The sequence below is a fragment of the Amblyomma maculatum genome, unplaced genomic scaffold, assembly GCF_055883805.1.
Source record: "Amblyomma maculatum isolate TAMU_Amacu unplaced genomic scaffold, ASM5588380v1 scaffold_18, whole genome shotgun sequence".
NCBI lineage: Eukaryota > Metazoa > Arthropoda > Arachnida > Ixodida > Ixodidae > Amblyomma > Amblyomma maculatum.
This window is the reverse complement of record NW_028146743.1, coordinates 55041-71103: the sequence shown is the minus strand read 5'-3', so window position 1 is coordinate 71103 and position 16063 is coordinate 55041. Positions and strand designations below refer to the sequence as shown.

The window sequence follows — 16063 nt, the reverse complement described above, 5'->3', positions numbered from 1 at the left end:
CCTCTGGCAGCGCCTCCTGAACGATGCAACATCAAGGGGGTGGGGTGATAAGAGTGTTGCAAGATTAAAAAAAAATTAAGAATGTATTTAAAAAATACCTTACCTCATTCACAAGCGAAGTTATCAAAATGCTTAATCTTTTTATGTTGATTGATACTTTTTAATTTATAGTAGTATAATTTCCTCATCTGAGTGGTTGGCCCCCCGACCTGTGGCTATGCTGCGGTACCGCTGAACCGCTTTTGGGCCCAGCCTTCGCCACCATTCTACTTCCGCCATGGTGAATGTAGTACCTATGTTCGTGCAACCAGAGGCAGGATAGAAGCTTGTATTCCCGTTCCCCATCGCCACCGATTGCGGCTACCAGTGCACTCAGAAGCGCGTCAATAAAGGGTGTTGCACAATTAGACGCGCGCTGTAGAATGCTTCTCCCCGCTAAACCGCGGAATCCTTGCAGTTCAGATTTCGCACAGAAATCACATTTTGTCGCTAGTATTTTTTAATACTAAATTTGTTTGGGGTACTTGCCTGATTCGATCAGAAGAAGTCAGATGTTCCCATCGCCTGCGGCGACGCCAGACGAACCGCTGCCCCAGCGTTGGGACTGGTGGCGCCACCTCATGCTGCTTACAACAACTCTGTAGCAGGAAAAGAGGGGGCGAACGTTTCTGGCAGAAGGTTTGAGTTGTCGTAAGCAGCATGAGGTGGCGCCACCAGTCCCATCGCTGGGGCAGCGGTTTGTCTGGCGTCGTCGCCGCCGCAGGCGATGGGAACATCTGACTTCTTCTGATCGAATCAGGCAAGTACCCCAAACAAATTTAGTATTAAAAAATACTAGCGACAAAATGTGATTTCTGTGCGAAATCTGAACTGCAAGGATTCCGCGGTTTAGCTGGGAGAAGCATTCTACAGCGCGCGTCTAATTGTGCAACGCCTTGTAGCTTGGTGGTAATCCGAGAGTAGATAGCCCGCGTACTGAACTGACGAATGTGCTGAAACGACGGCGAGCGGCGCCCATCCAACGCAGTAATAGAGCGAGCAGCAACCAGGCCACGCCAAGGTTGGAGGCGAAGCTTCGTCGTCTTTGTGTCCCCGCTTCGTGTCTAAGCTGCGCTGACTGTGCCGTAAGCCTCGCCAGCCTCGCTCAACGAAGTGTTGCGACGACGTCGACGACGTTCATTTTCATTCCTGCTGCACAGCGCTATCTGCGACTGGAATAAGAGGTGAGCGAATCTCGTGATTTTCTTTTGAAGGCGTATGCGTAATCCATGTTAGCTTTGTGACTCAACTTAAAGCGACAGAATGCGATAGGAGCGATTGCTAGCGATTGATATCTTAGTTGATACCATGGGCACGGCACGTTTCGCGAAATCACGGTAACCGTGGTCCCGTACCTCAGCGGAAGTGATTCCATTAGAAGGCAAGCATGGAAACTGTGAGGTTGGCGGAAATGATCAGGAAGGTTACCGGAATGAGGGGACGCAGCCGGAGTAGCATGGCTAGCATGGACTTTACTGGGGGGAATTTGTCCAGCTTTAGGGACTGCTTAATTAAAAGTCATGATAACGACGATGATGAAGGGAACTTATGTGCAGCTCCAACGGAAAATAAAGGTTAGTACAAATGACTTGTTAAGGCGTAAAAATTGCCAGACGCGGCAGCGCTATGGGTGCCCTACACGCCGATTGCCGTCGAGTGTGCCAGGCACGTCCTATTTCCCAAAGCGGGGGTGTTCGGTAGAAAGCAGCCCATACCAGCACTGGACAATGCGACAGCCCGCATAATGAATGAACAATTGTGCATTGCTTATCGGCGGAGTCATGCGCCGATGTGGCTGCCCACATGATTTTACCTATTAAGTTATTAGCTAGCACTGTGAGCAACGGTGTCTTTATCGCAGTTTTTTTTTTAATTGCTGGGTGAAATAATCGTTAGCTTAGGAAGTGTTATCTGTGCGCATCAGCCATCTTTCCTGTTTCATGTGTTTTCATAGTGTACTCCACTTTTGTGTCATCTTTGCGCAGTTTGCCTGCGCGAAATACAGATGAGAAATTTTGTTTCATTGCCTGTGCGTTGACTTGTGTGCTGCGCTCCTTTATTACTGCTTTGTTATCTTTGGATGATCGGTCTGATTTCATATTGTATTTTGTCATATTTGCAACGTCTTATGCTGTATGTATCTATCCCACTCCCCTCGGAGTAATGCCGAACTTTCGCTGTGGATAAATAATAAATAAATAAACAGCAAAGCTCGAGTTTCATTTGATCGACGGCTTTAAATTAATTCTGCCGCCCAAGAATACCTTGCAAAATAGTCGGCATAGAGACTATGCTGTCAGTGGCCGCGCGTACGGAAACAATAGCGCCTCGTATCGCGATTTTTTCGGTTCGGTTGCGAGACACTTGTGCTAATTATTTTCCGTTGCAGCTGCACAGCTGTCATAGGGGGAGCGCAGATTGAAATGACTGTCTTTCGCGGCCGCTTTGTACGCGGCCTTGTTGCGCCCGTGTCGCCACGTTTCCCTGGTGGCCCAGGTCAAGCAGCGCACAGTAAACACGGTGCAGTTTGCTTATCTCGGCAACCCGACGTGGCGTGCGGCTGCTCGCGCGTCTTTCAAATTTGTGCTCAGAGGAGCCGCTTGAAAGAAGAAAAAAAAAGCGCAGTGCAGACGCGGGACCATATGAGTTGTTCAACTTGAGGCTTGCATGCTTGCTTCTTGAGCTTCACGGCCAAACGTGAAGGCACGCCAGCAGTCTCTAGCCGTGTCAGTTTGCCCAAATAAGCAAACTAACTTGTTTTCCGCTCTTATCATTGACATCAACGACGGGCGGAAAGGAGCGACCCGAGCCCATCAACACGGTTATCGGCATAATGCGAGTCATAAATTTGCGCTCCAGATATTCAGAGCAGCTGCAAGCATTTCAAGGCAATTTTCAACAGCGGCCAACGCTTCGCGGCGCTGGCGTCGTGAAGGGCACGCTGTCGAGCATTCCGGTTAAGTGTCCTGGCGACTGTACTTGTCAGCTTCGTACTTCCGTTTGCTTTAAAACCTTATTTGTCAGATTTCGGCACAATTTGTAACTGTTTTGAATATCGGCAACATGACACTTTTATGGAATGTGTTTCCTATCAATGGTTCGCGTTTGGCTGCATTAGGCTGAACAAGGCCCAAGCAGGAAAACAAAATGCCACAGAACGGTTGCAGTCAGCGCAGTGTATGTAAATAAGTAAATAAATACTATAGCTCGCGTGTATTCTGACCTCTGACCGTCTACTACCGCCAGCAAAAGCCAAATCCAGCATCGTGTTGTGCTCCTTATTTCTGTGTTTTGTCTTCCGGTGGTTTTAAGATGAACCAGAATTCCTGGCTACCATTTCTTATTCTTCTTCATTTTCCTCTCCATTTAAAATCACCTGCTTTTTATCTCCCCCCTCCTAAACTTATTTCGACAGTGGAGATGATCAGTCCTCCTACATACATAGACGCGACCCGCGAAATATCATTCATGCTTACAAATATGCGATTTATGTATACCCAAGTAAACGTTACTGTTGTCCAAGCCACAGATGGCATTTGAGCCTCTGCGGCTTTCGCCCGACCGGATGTCGCTATTCGACATTCGGGAATCGGGCCCTCGGGTCGTTCTGATTCCACAATCAGAGAACTTGGAGAAGGTCGCCCTCAAGAGCTGCCCACAACGCGCCTCGAACAACTAAGATAAGTGTGTTCCCTCTTTTTTACAGCTGCCGCTTTTTCATCGTTTCATGGATGCATCGAGAAGGGGCCTGCTTATTTCGTACGCGTGGGAGACTTAATTATGCGCTTGTCCCTTTTACAAGCTTAATTTGAGTTTTGCGGGGTGGCCATTGAAGGCGTGGATTGACTATTGCGAACGTGATCACGTGGTCTAGCATTGTTTGGGTTGACTGTTTATTCTGTGTCATCCGTGAGCATGCAAGTGCACTTGTTTTGTGCGTGTTCAGATTTTTAAATGCTCCTTATGCTGAGTTTGTTTCCGGAACTAGGGAAAAGAACTTGAACCACAAGACGCGACATCTACCAGTTCTCACAATTCTCGGTCGTTCCGCTATGCTATACGTGTGCTATATCCCACATTTCCACCACGTTATAACCCTGCAGTCACCGGTTACTTCTATTTAGTTATTTGTGCTCGCTCGGACGAAATATTTCTAGGCGCTCAAAGTTGGTCTTTCTTGTGGTTTATATGTGGCCTTTTATTTTTATTGTCTCTATTCGGAAATTTATCTGTAGAAAACTGCTTGCTCTTTGTTCACAAGTGCACAAGTTTTTCCCTGAAAAAAAAAATATATATATATTGGAACGTAACGTTACAGAGAAGGCGCTCTGGCACTCTGGCACCGAAGAACACCAACAGCCAGTCAAGACAGCAAAAAAGCGCAGCACCGTATTGCTTCGTCGTCTTTTCCGAATCGCCCGTTCAAATCTTCGTCGTCTATGAATGGCATGTGTCATTGCCCCCCTTCTTGGCAGCATCGCCTCGATGCTGCAAATGCTGCTTGATGCGATGAGCTGACAGATAGTATGCTAGGTTGGTATGGGATACCACAGCACAAAACGGGGCGCCATCAGTCTCAAGATTAGTCAGCGGGGCGATCGTGGTAGGGTTTCATCCGGACGACGTGCACAACATCAGTGAACTTGCGTCGTCTGCGGCTTGAGGGATCTTGGGTCGCGGATTCAACTTCATAAGTAACGTCGCTGAGGCGGCGGAGGACACGGTATGGGCCGAAGTACCCACGCAGCAATTTTTCAGAGAACCCACGATGACGAACGGGCGTCCAGATCCAGACATAGTCTCCAGGCTCGTAGGCAGCGAAGCGCCGTCCCTTGTTGTAACGGTCAGCGTCTAGTTGCTGTTGTAGGTATATGCGCTGTCTTGCCAGCTGCCGCGCTTCTTCCGCACGCTGAGTAAAACTAGCAATGTCCAGGTCAAGCTCATGTTCGTCGTCGGTGTATACGGGCAGCATTGTATCCAGTGGAGTGGTCACTCTACGGCCGAAGACAAGCTCGAAGGGTGTGAGCCGCGTCGTCTCCTGAAGTGCCGTATTGTATGCGAACGTGGCACATGGGAGGATTTGATCCCAGGTCTTATGCTCTATATCCACGTACATAGACAGCATGTCGGCCAGAGTTCTGTTTAGCCGTTCCACCAAGCCATTAGTTTGCGGGTGGTATGCCGTGGCCCGTCTATGGCTAGTATGTGTAAGGTTCAGTACAGCCTTAGTCAGGCGGGCCGTAAAAGCTGCCCCGCGGTCGGTAATGATAACAGCCGGAGCGCCATGACGCAACACGGTGTCGTGGACAAAAAACTCTGCTACTTCGGTGGCAGTTCCATTTGTGAGCGACGCGGTTTCAGCATATCGGGTCAAGTAGTCTGTCGCGACAACAATCCAACGCTTTCCATTAGTTGACTTCGGGAAAGGACCAAGAAGATCCATTCCCACTTGCTGGAATGGAGTTTGCGGTGGAGCGATCGGCTGAAGAAATCTAGCTGGTTTCACGGGTGGAGTCTTTCGGTGTTGACAGTCATGGCAGGTTTTAACGTAGGATCGTACTGAAGGTAATAATTTCGGCCAATAGTATTTCTCCCGAATTCTTGCAAGCGTACGACTAACTCCCAAGTGGCCGGCGGACGGTTCGTCGTGACAAGCGCTCAAGATGTCAGGCCGTAGGTGCGTAGGTACTACGAGTAGAAATGTCTCTCTTGATCTTTCAAAATTGCGCTTGTAGAGAACTCCACTTCGTAGAGCGTATGACTGCAAGCCACGACGAAAAACAAGCGGTACTCTACCACCGCGTCCTTCCAGATAATCGATGAGCGGCGCCAGCTCCGGGTCCTTGCGTTGAAGGTCAGCCATATGGGATTGAGTAATGGCCCCAATAAGGGGAAACTCGTCGGCGTTTTCTACTGCGGTGGAGTCCAATGGCGCGCGTGACAAGCAATCCGCATCTTGGTGTTTATGTCCCGACTTATAGACAACAGTAACGTCATACTCTTGAAGACGGAGGCTCCAACGAGCTAAGTGTCCAGACGGGTCTTTAAGGCTTGCCAGCCAGCACAAGGAATGATGGTCGCTGACAATACGGAAGAATCGCCCGTACAAATATGGTCGAAACTTGCTGATGGCCCAGATTACCGCAAGGCACTCCTTCTCCGTTGTCGAATAGTTCGCCTCTGATCGTGAGAGTGTTCGGCTCGCGTAGGCGATAACCCGTTCTACTCCGCCTTGCCACTGAATGAGTACCGCGCCGAGGCCAACGTTGCTGGCATCAGTATGTACGTCTGTTGCGGCGTCTTCATCGAAATGGGCGAGAATTGGGGGTTTGTGTAGGCGGCTTCTAAGCTCCTGGAAGGCTTGCTCTTGATCGTCTCCCCACAGGAAGGGTATGTCATCTCTGGTTAGTGCTGTCAGTGGTTCAGCTATCTTACAAAAATCTTTGACGAAGTGTCGATAGTACGAACAAAGACCTAGAAATCGTCGAAGTGCCTTTTTGTCGGTGGGACGTGGAAAATTTGACACTGCGGTAGTCTTCTCGGGATCAGGGAGAACGCCCTGTGCACTGACAACATGGCCGAGGAAGCGTAGTTCTTTGAAAGCAAAGTGGCATTTCTCAGGCTTGATCGTTAGTTGCGCGCCTTTGAATGCTTGAAGTACGATGCGCAACCTGTCCAAGTGTTGCTCGAAAGTAGGCAAGAAAATAACAACATCAACTAAGTACACCAAGCACGATTGCCACTTGAGACCTGATAAAACCGTGTCCATCATACGTTGGAACGTGGCCGGTGCAGAGCAAAGACCAAACGGAAGCACCTTAAAAACTCGTATAGGCCGTCGGGCGTCACAAATGCAGTCTTCTCTCTGTCTCTCTGATCCACTTCGATTTGCCAGTATCCGCTTTTGAGGTCTAATGAGGAGAAGTACCTGGCATCGCGTAGTCGGTCGAGGGCATCATCAATCCTGGGCAGCGGATAGACGTCCTTTTTGGTCACGTTATTTAACCTTCGGTAATCGACACAGAATCTCAAGGTGCCATCTTTATTTTTGGACAAGGACCACTGGCGACGCCCATGGGCTCGTCGAAGGCTGGATCACGTCGTCCGCAAACATTTCATCCACTTGCGTTTTAATGGCGTCACGTTCCTTAGGAGAAACCCGTTACGGGCGCTGGCATACCGGTAACGTGGTCTCATCGGTGATGATGCGGTGCTTGGCGACAGGAGTACGACCGACCTTCGAGCCTGTGGCGAAGCAGTCTGTGAAATCGCTCAGAAGAGCCGAGAGAAGATTCCTTTGATCGGGCCTCAAGTCGGGTTTGCAGAGCATGACAAGGTGCGGCCTCTTCTTTAGGGTTCGTTCCGGCGGTGCATAAATGAGGTAAGGCAGTAACATCGTGAAGGACGGCAACAGCCGTGTCCTTGGCGAGATGCCGCATCTCCTTAGCAAAATTTGTCAGGAGGACAGTTGCACAACTGTTCTGCAGTTGTACGAGTCCTCGAGCAACGGCTAATTCCTTCTCGAGTAGTAGCGGAAGGTGCCCATCGGCGATGCCCTCGTAATCGTGGAACAAATCATGCTTTACAAGAACCATCACACTAGAACGTGCCGGAACCCTCACGTCATCGTCGACTATACGCAAAACGTTCAGACCCGGGTCTTCGTTTTCAATGCGCGCCACGGCTCGTTTCGTCGAAAAAGAAACACGCGCTTCTTTCAGGTCAATGACAGCGCCGTTGGTCTGCAGGAAGTCTAGACCAAGGATCAAGTCTTTCAAACACTCAGGAAGCACGATAAATTCTCCGACATACACAAAACCACGGATGCCGACCCGCGCTTTGCACTTGCCTGCAGGTTCAATCAAGTGACTTCCCGCCGTATGAATTTTCGGGCCGGACCAATTTGTCAAAACTTTCTTCAATTCTCGGGCGAGACCACGGCTCATTACAGAATAATCGGCACCAGTGTCGAGTAACGCGGTGACATCCACTCCATCAATCGTTACACAAAAATCGGAGGTAGTATGCCGGATGCTGTCGCTACCTGACACAAGTGAAATCTCGTCGGGTCGGCCTGACGATGACGGAGGATCTTCACATTTCCCGACATCAGCGACCCTGCCTCCGAAGGCCGCTGGTATTAGTTTTTCCGGCCAGGGCTGGGAGAGCGGCGTCGGGTAGAGTGGGGACTTGTCGAACGGTTGCTCGTCGGGGACGTAGACTGACGCTCTTGGTAACCGGATGTGACGGGGTACTGTCGCGCTGCAAGGTCGCTTGCAATCTCAGTAGGCCGTTCTGCATTCCGAGGGTAGAGGCCCTCCGAGGCGAAACCCCGCATGTTGACGCGGCGGTACGGGCACGCCCGGTAAAGGTGACTGGCTTCACCGCAATGATAGCACAGGGGCCGACGATCCCGGGGCTGCCATACTTGACTTCTACGGGGTGGCTGGTAGATTGGTGGAGGGGAGTAGCGAGGCTGCATGCGGCTCCATGCGAGGTGCTCCATGCGGGGACCCTGCGGCTCCATTGCTGGAGCTGCGGCGTTGATACTATGGTCTGGCGGGGGAGCCTTACTCAGGACGGACGCGTAGGTGGGCCTCGCGTCAAACGTCTGGTGAGGAACGCGCTGCTGGGGAACAACGTCAGCAACTTGCTGAGCTGCCATACGCACCTCGTCCCGGACGACTTCAGCCAATGAAGGAAAAGATGCTGTGTTGCAAGGCATCCGGAGCGCTTGCAGTTCCTCCCGCACGACCGAACGGATGAGATTGCGTAGTGAGTCCATGTCACTGCCGACATGTACAGGGGGTGTGTCGGACCTAATGATGTTCACGTCACGGTTGTACTGACGGGCTCGGTGTTGCAGCGTTGTCTCCATGGTCGCTGCCTCGCTGAGAAATTCCGCCACAGTGCGTGGTGGACTGCGCACCAGTCCCGCGAAAAGTTCTTGCTTAACGCCCCGCATCAGGTGACGCAGCTTCTTATCTTCTGACATTTGTGGGTCTGCACGGTTGAAAAGGCGTGTCATGTCCTCAAAGAACATACGCACGCTCACGTTCTGGCGCTGAATGCGTGAGTGTAGCGCAGCTTCTGCTCGCTCCCGGCGGTCGGCGCTAGGAAACGTGGCTTTGAAATCACGACAGAAGGCTGCCCAGGATGGGAAGGAAGCCTCATATTTTTCAAACCATGTCCGTGCAGACTCTTCAAGAGCGAAGAACACGTTGTGGAGCTTACGCTCATCAGTCCACCCGTTGTAACGAGCAACTCGCTCGTAGTTCTCAAGCCAGTCCTCGGCGTCCTCGAACACGTCGCATGAAAAGAGGGGGGTGTTCGCGGCAGATGACACAGAATGTGGGTGGGAAGCCTGCTCTCAGATGTCATTGCAGCAGGTTCTACGGCCGTCTGAGGGTGCGTCGTCCTGGTAGCGGCCGGAAGGGGTCCAAATTCAGGGGGCTCTCCACGTAGGCGGCGGCCGAGGCGTTGATGTACGGGGGTAAGCTCCGTATTGACAGGTTGATTATGCAGGACTGGATCGATACCTGGCTATTCCTCCACCAGATTTGTTACGTAACGTTACAGAGAAGGCGCTCTGGCACTCTGGCACTCTGGCACCGAAGAACACCAACAGCCAGTCAAGACAGCACAAAAGCGCAGCACCGTATTGCTTCGTCGTCTTTTCCGAATCGGCCGTTCAAATCTTCGTCGTCTATGAATGGCATGTGTCAATATATATATATATATATATATACACACACTCACGTTCTTCCTTTTCGGCTTGTTCTTTCAGAAATAAATAGGTAATTATGATATTTTTAGACGATGATTAATTTATCAGTCGTGGACTGCGTTCGTTATGCGGAGGTCTTAAAGAATAAAAGGAATGCCTCCACGCTTGGACCAGGTTGCGGGTGCGCAGCACGAACTCCAGTGGCCCGCATTGACGCGCAGTCGGACCCCGCTGTTATCTAATTGCTTATGAAGCTGAATATCGCTTGAATTAGAAAAAGTGTGGGCTAGTTGATGAGGCACCTGTATTTTAGAGCAGATCCGAACCACATGTCGTCGTGGTCTCGTTCTCGCGTGTCCGCCTAAATGACAGTTGAATAACGACCACCCGCGGATATTGGCGTGCGGCCAAACGCAGCTCGTTCTTTTCTTTTCACTGTAACGTTATCCGCCTTGCACGAGAGGCGTTTTGATCCTCACAACATCTGAATGTATACTCATCAGTGTCATACCTCTCATAGGGTGGATGGGAGAGCAGGTTTTTTTTTAGATCCGTGCGAGCGTTGTAATGCGTCTCAACTGTTTGACGGGTTTGACCCTGTCCCCTATCCTTCCTTCTCTTCCTATTAGAACCATGAACGTTGTCGTCCCACGTTTGGAGATTGAGGGCGGTGTCCGGGACGTCGGAGAACAAGCCGTATGGTGCTTCTCATCCTGCATGCCCGGTGAGTTCTGGATCCCGAGTATCAAGTGAACATCGAATTCCGTCAGGCGATCCTGAAGTAACCTCTCTTCTTCGCACGCTTTCGCAGGGTATGGGATCCAACAGCTGCTTGACGACTGCCTTGACACCTACTGGCAATCGGACGGGATTCTGCCACATGAAGTCAATATTCAGTTTCACCAAAAGATGCCAATTCACGCGGTGTGTATGTAAGTTGACTACAGACGGGACGAAAGTTTCAACCCCAAAAGGTAGTTGATTGGCTTATGTCACTCTCGTAGACTCGACCACTTTATGCTATCGCATAGGACGCCGCCTGACAGGAAGTCTTGTGAACGACACTAACGCCGAGCACATGTGGGACGCGTGGTTTGACGGCATTTTGGTGCCAAATCTCGTAGGCTCGTTTTCTTCTCCCCAGGGTCCTCGTCGTGGAAATCGTGCAGCTTTCCTGGTGATCGGCTCGAATCCAAACGCGATGCTGTTCTGGTGCACCATCAGGAGTGTTTAAGTGGCCCGAGCGCGCGGCGGAATGCACCGCTACTCGACAAAGGTTTCACGCGGGAGCGCGGATTGGAACGGCATTTTCTTCGCTTATGTGTGCCTCGCGGTCCTGCTGCCATATTCGCGTCTGCAGAACTAATGGAGAAAGCAGTCATGTACTAGTTTTCTGGCTAACTCATGCAGGCACAAACGGAGGCGCCACAACTGAGACTTCGCTTGTGTTCATTGCAGTACAGTGTTCTGTATTTCGGCCAAAGCTCCCATAGGCCGGAAATTTTCGACCACATCCAAGCGCGCTCTGTCGCAGGTTCCAGCATTCAGCTACAATCATACTTCCGCATTCTGCGAAGCGTTCAGGCGTAGCTTTGCCCGAGGAAACTGCGGCGCGTCTCATTTTGGTATCAGCCGTGTGTGAAGGCGTGCAGATGACGCTTACGGTGACGCAGTTGTGTTTATACGGGCTCCATGGGTGGCCACGAGCGTGTGAATACTACTGGTTTTACATGCGATATTTAAGTAGGTGATGATGCGTCCAAATAGAAAGAGAAGGTGCGGGCTTATTGTCTGAGGAAAAAGAATAAAAAGCTTTTATCTTTGTGAGGGATGCAAGATTTCAATATTAATGTGCCATAATGTGTGTCTCCTAATTTTTAATTTTTTGTCCCCTCCGCGGTCGCTTTGACGGTAGGTTGCTTATATCAAGACCCAACTGACCGGATAGAACTAGTAGAGGCATCAAAGCAAATCTCTAGGCCGCAAGGTGACCGACATAAGGAAGTATAACGTGGGGAAAATTGAGCATGCTCTAAAGGACGATCGTAGCCTGAAAGCAGTAAAGAAGAAAGTAGGCATAGGTTAAAATCGGATGTAGGCACTGAGGAACAAGGTGGGCAATGTCATTACTAACATGGACAAGATAATCAAGGTAGCCGAGGGCAGTAGTCGTAGTACTCAGGCCAAGAACGTAATTGGCTGTAATGAAGAGCAACCAGACGTTCCGACACTAACGAAGGATGAGGTTAAAAAAGCCTTAGAAGATGCAGAGGGGAAAAGCAGCTGGGGAGTGTTAGTTAACTACAGATTTGTTAAAGGACGGAGGGGATATTGTGCTAGAAAAACTGGCCAGCCTGTCTACGCAATACCTGGCGACATCGAAGGTACCGGGAGTCGTGGAAGAACGCTAACATTATCTTAATTCATAACAATCTGCGATTCGCTGATGACATTGCCTTGTTAAGTAACTCAGGGGACCAACTGCAATTAATAATAAACGATCTAGACAGGAAAAGCAGAAACGTTGTCCTAAAGATTAATGTGCAGAAGACTTAGGTAATGCTCAACAATCTGGAAAAGAAACAGAAGTTTAAAATAGGTAGCAATGCTTTGGAAGTGGCAGTCGAATATGGCTATTTAGAACAGGTAGTGACCGCAGATTTGGTCCACGAACGGGAAACAACTAAGAGAATAAGATTTGGGTAGAGCGCATTTGGAAGGTACTCGAACATTATGCTTATAGCAGCTCACCGGTATCACTCAAGAGGAAAGTGTATAACAGTTGCATACTACCGGTGCTAACCTGTGGGACTATAACATGGATGTTAACAAAAAGGGTTTTACTTAGGTTGAGGACAACGCAGAGTGCCATGGAACGGAAAATGGTACATGTAACGCTAGGAGATAGAAAGCGTGAAGAGTGGATTAAATAAATAACTGAAGTTACTGATATCCTAGTCGAAATTAAGAAGAAGAAATGGGCAAGGGCAGACATTTTTGAAGAGAAGATAACCGATGGTCGCTAAGACGGTAACCAATTGGATTTCAATGGAAGGTAAGCGTTTCTGGGGGCTACATAAAATTAGATGGTTGGATGAGATTACGAAATTCAGAGGGTTGTCAAATGGATGCAGCTAGCACAGGACTGGGTTAAACGGGAGAGGCCTTCGCCCTGTAGTGGGTATAGTGCGGCTGATGATGATGATGATTATGCTTGTATCAAAGTCTCGTTGCACAGCACTGTTGACCGCATATTCATGTGTCGGTGAGTCTGTCAAACAAGCCAGTCGATAGAAATATTCCGGGAAACCATCGCGGTGCTTCGTGAAGCTATGATGCAGTTTTGACATGCCGAACGTCACATGCCGTGCCATATTGACGCAGTTTTGAACTAGCGCAGCTGAGTCCGGTTCTTCGTGACGTCATGGAGGAGTTGCACGCTTGGTTTCACTTAACAGTTGCCGTGTGTAGCTTGCTGAGGCTCGTGTTGGTTGCTCCCCTGACACTGGCAAACAGTCGCCTGCCTTCCTCGTCTCCCTTTGGCTTCCGCCTTCCTCACGATCGACCTGTAGAAGTACATCCAGCATTTACGCAGTGTTATACGTCGTAGAACTGTCCGAGTCTGAGTTCGGACGATGGGTGAGGGGCCTTCTGTGATGGAAGGAATGAGCACTCTATAAAACAATGCGAAGCAGAGGGGATTTTTTATTGTAAGGCAAAAGCCTTTAATACCTCATCGTTGTCAGCAGTTGTCGGAAGAGGGTGTCACACTTTCAATGCAAATTCAGTTAAAAATAAATAAACCTTATCTCCATCTGGGAATCGTACCTCAATCCCTTGGATCCCCAGCTGAGCGCTGTACTAACAGCGCGATGCCCCGGATCGTGAAACGTTCATCATAATTCTCCTTGTCAACCGTGAGGATAGCGGGATTCCGCGAGTGACAGATACTGCGTCTTTGATTTCCTGTAAACGAATTATAGAACGCCGGTGAACTTTGATACGTTCAGTGGAATGCTGGTTGTGTTCGACAAGAGGCGTGCCATGTACCGTCATGACTGGTCATGACATCACCAGGCGATTCATGCATAGACGAAGCTGACCCCTCCGGGCGTCCTATCCAGGCGTCCGTGCAGCGCCTTTCATTTGATGCTTCCTCGAACGCCGCACCACACAGCAAACAGAAGCAGACCAAGATGTCTAGAAGGCGTTAGTACATCAGGCATCAGCGGCATTTCAAATTGATTTACAGGATAGGAAAGCGCAGTATCTGTCACAGTTCTCAGCGGACAGATGTACCACCCGTAAAGGGAGGGTGAAAGTGAAAGAAGGGAGGGAGATAGATGTGCCGTAATGGCGGGCTACGATCCACCGCACTATAATGGCTTTCGCCTCATCGCACTTTAGTGGCCCAACTTTCGAAGTGCTCTTTAGATTTTTTTTTTTTTTAGGTCAGGCCATTCGATTGTTCTCTGAAGTAAAAATTAAGAGAGCCTCCGCAGCTGTGCGGTCGTTGTTGATAGGCTAACGTATACACGACATAGCTCCGCTGCCTCTCTTTTTCCCCTCAACATCCGGTTACAATACATGAACTTCATCAGGCATTGTTTTTAAACCATGCTAACCGCTAATATAAAAGATCTGTGGTTATTTTTGCCCTGTGCCATCAGCCCCCAAAATCGTAAATTTTCCCCGCCGCACTGGCTCAGCGGTGAGTGCGCTCCGCTGCTGAATGCAAGAATGCGGATGTAATATTATCCGTCAGCGAAGGCTAAAAGCAAAGCGGCCGTGTACTGTGCGATGTCAGTGGAGAAATTATCCGGAGTCGTCTGCTGCGGCGTCCCTCATAGGCGTAGTCGCCTTGGCTGTCATTAGAACCAAACCTTCATCTATTCATCGTATCCGACGTGCGAAGGTGTGTGGTTGCCTATCAACCGGCAAGATGTCGTAGTTATTTCTTCCACTTTTCGTCTGCCGTGTACGCTTCAGCTTTTCCACCTTTTCATTCACCCTTCTAATTGTTGGGGGCGAGCGGGGGCCTATGCAGAGCTCGAAAATTTTTTAGGGGTTTGCGGACACCGAAACAACCCCCTGGCTACGCCACTTCTTGAGTAGCCGCTGCCCGAATTCACGATGATCAGGATAGACGTCATGCATCTTTGGTCAGTGTGCCATACAAGATCCTATGCACGTCTTCTATGCTGAACGTCACCTTTTCAAATTCAGCGTAGGTAAAGCGCAGATAGGATGGAAACTCGTGAAAACTTCCAGTGTCTACGCCGCAGGAGTTTAGAAATCGGGTGGTTGATTTTTTTTTTTTTCATTGTGTTCTGTGACGACATCGCACTCCGCACTTCGTGGCAAGGAATAATATGTGTTATTTAAGTGAACTGAAAGAGCACTCATCTCCTCCAGACTCTTGCTACTGAAAAAAAAAAAAAATCAGTAGTCTCTTGAGCACTTTAACCAGAAACGGATCGTCAACCGTCACTATTAATAGAGCCCGTTGCAAGAGAGCTGACCTAGTGCTGTCAGGTAGCTTGCTAGAAAAAAGGAAATTAGGTTTTACGCGTTATATAGTGTAATACCGCCTAGCTGAAGTTCTTTATATGACTAATTAATCAGCCAGCTTGTTTAACTGCACTTAACTCGTTGCACCGCTTTTAATCTCCTGACAGAACTTTCACGTTTTACAAAGCACGGAAGTTACCTGCAATTGCTTCATGGCTGTCTTTGTAAGTGTCCATTCCATAGCAGAGAAACCGCTACATTACCTAGCGGCATTTAGGCAGGCGGTCGTCTTCAGTGCCTTCAGGCTTTTTTTTTTTGTATAGCTGCCCTTACGACGTCGACGCCTTCGCTGATCCAGCTCCTCAGCATCCCTCCTCGCCATGCGCTCTCTCACAAGCGAAAGCAGCTCCACTCTGCCAAGCTGAGAGTGTAGCCAAAAGTTTGGTCCTAGGCTAAGCGCTTTGTTGAGTTCATAAGAAACTTGTGGATTGCCCAATATGTGGGTAGTTTACTGGGCTTGGGAACAACGAGGTTCCCTGGGAATGAAGGCTGCGATCTTGCGCCTCGTGCAATCACCGACATGGGCAGCAGATTGTAAGGCTTGGTAAAAGCGCCTTCTGCCTCAACCTTCAGGTGGTTCTCTAAAGCAGACAAGAGACGCACAAGCGCCGGACTCTATTCTGGGATTCGGAACTAAAAATCTTGTAGAGACCGACGTATTGCCTGTGGTACGGAGGGAAAGGTCTTGCCAGTCTGCTGAACTTTAAAGGAACGAAATCATTCTTG

The 16063-nt window shown here is 49.5% G+C and overlaps 1 long non-coding RNA gene across 1 annotated transcript; it reads left to right on the top strand.

The window, feature by feature from the left end:
- Positions 1-871: 871 nt before the first annotated feature.
- On the top strand, positions 872-13772 carry LOC146171675 (uncharacterized). The gene is made up of 3 exons (XR_014702767.1): positions 872-1223; positions 10396-10490; positions 10578-13772. It is a non-coding gene; the product is annotated as an uncharacterized LOC146171675 (long non-coding RNA).
- The last annotated feature ends 2291 nt before the right edge of the window (positions 13773-16063 follow it).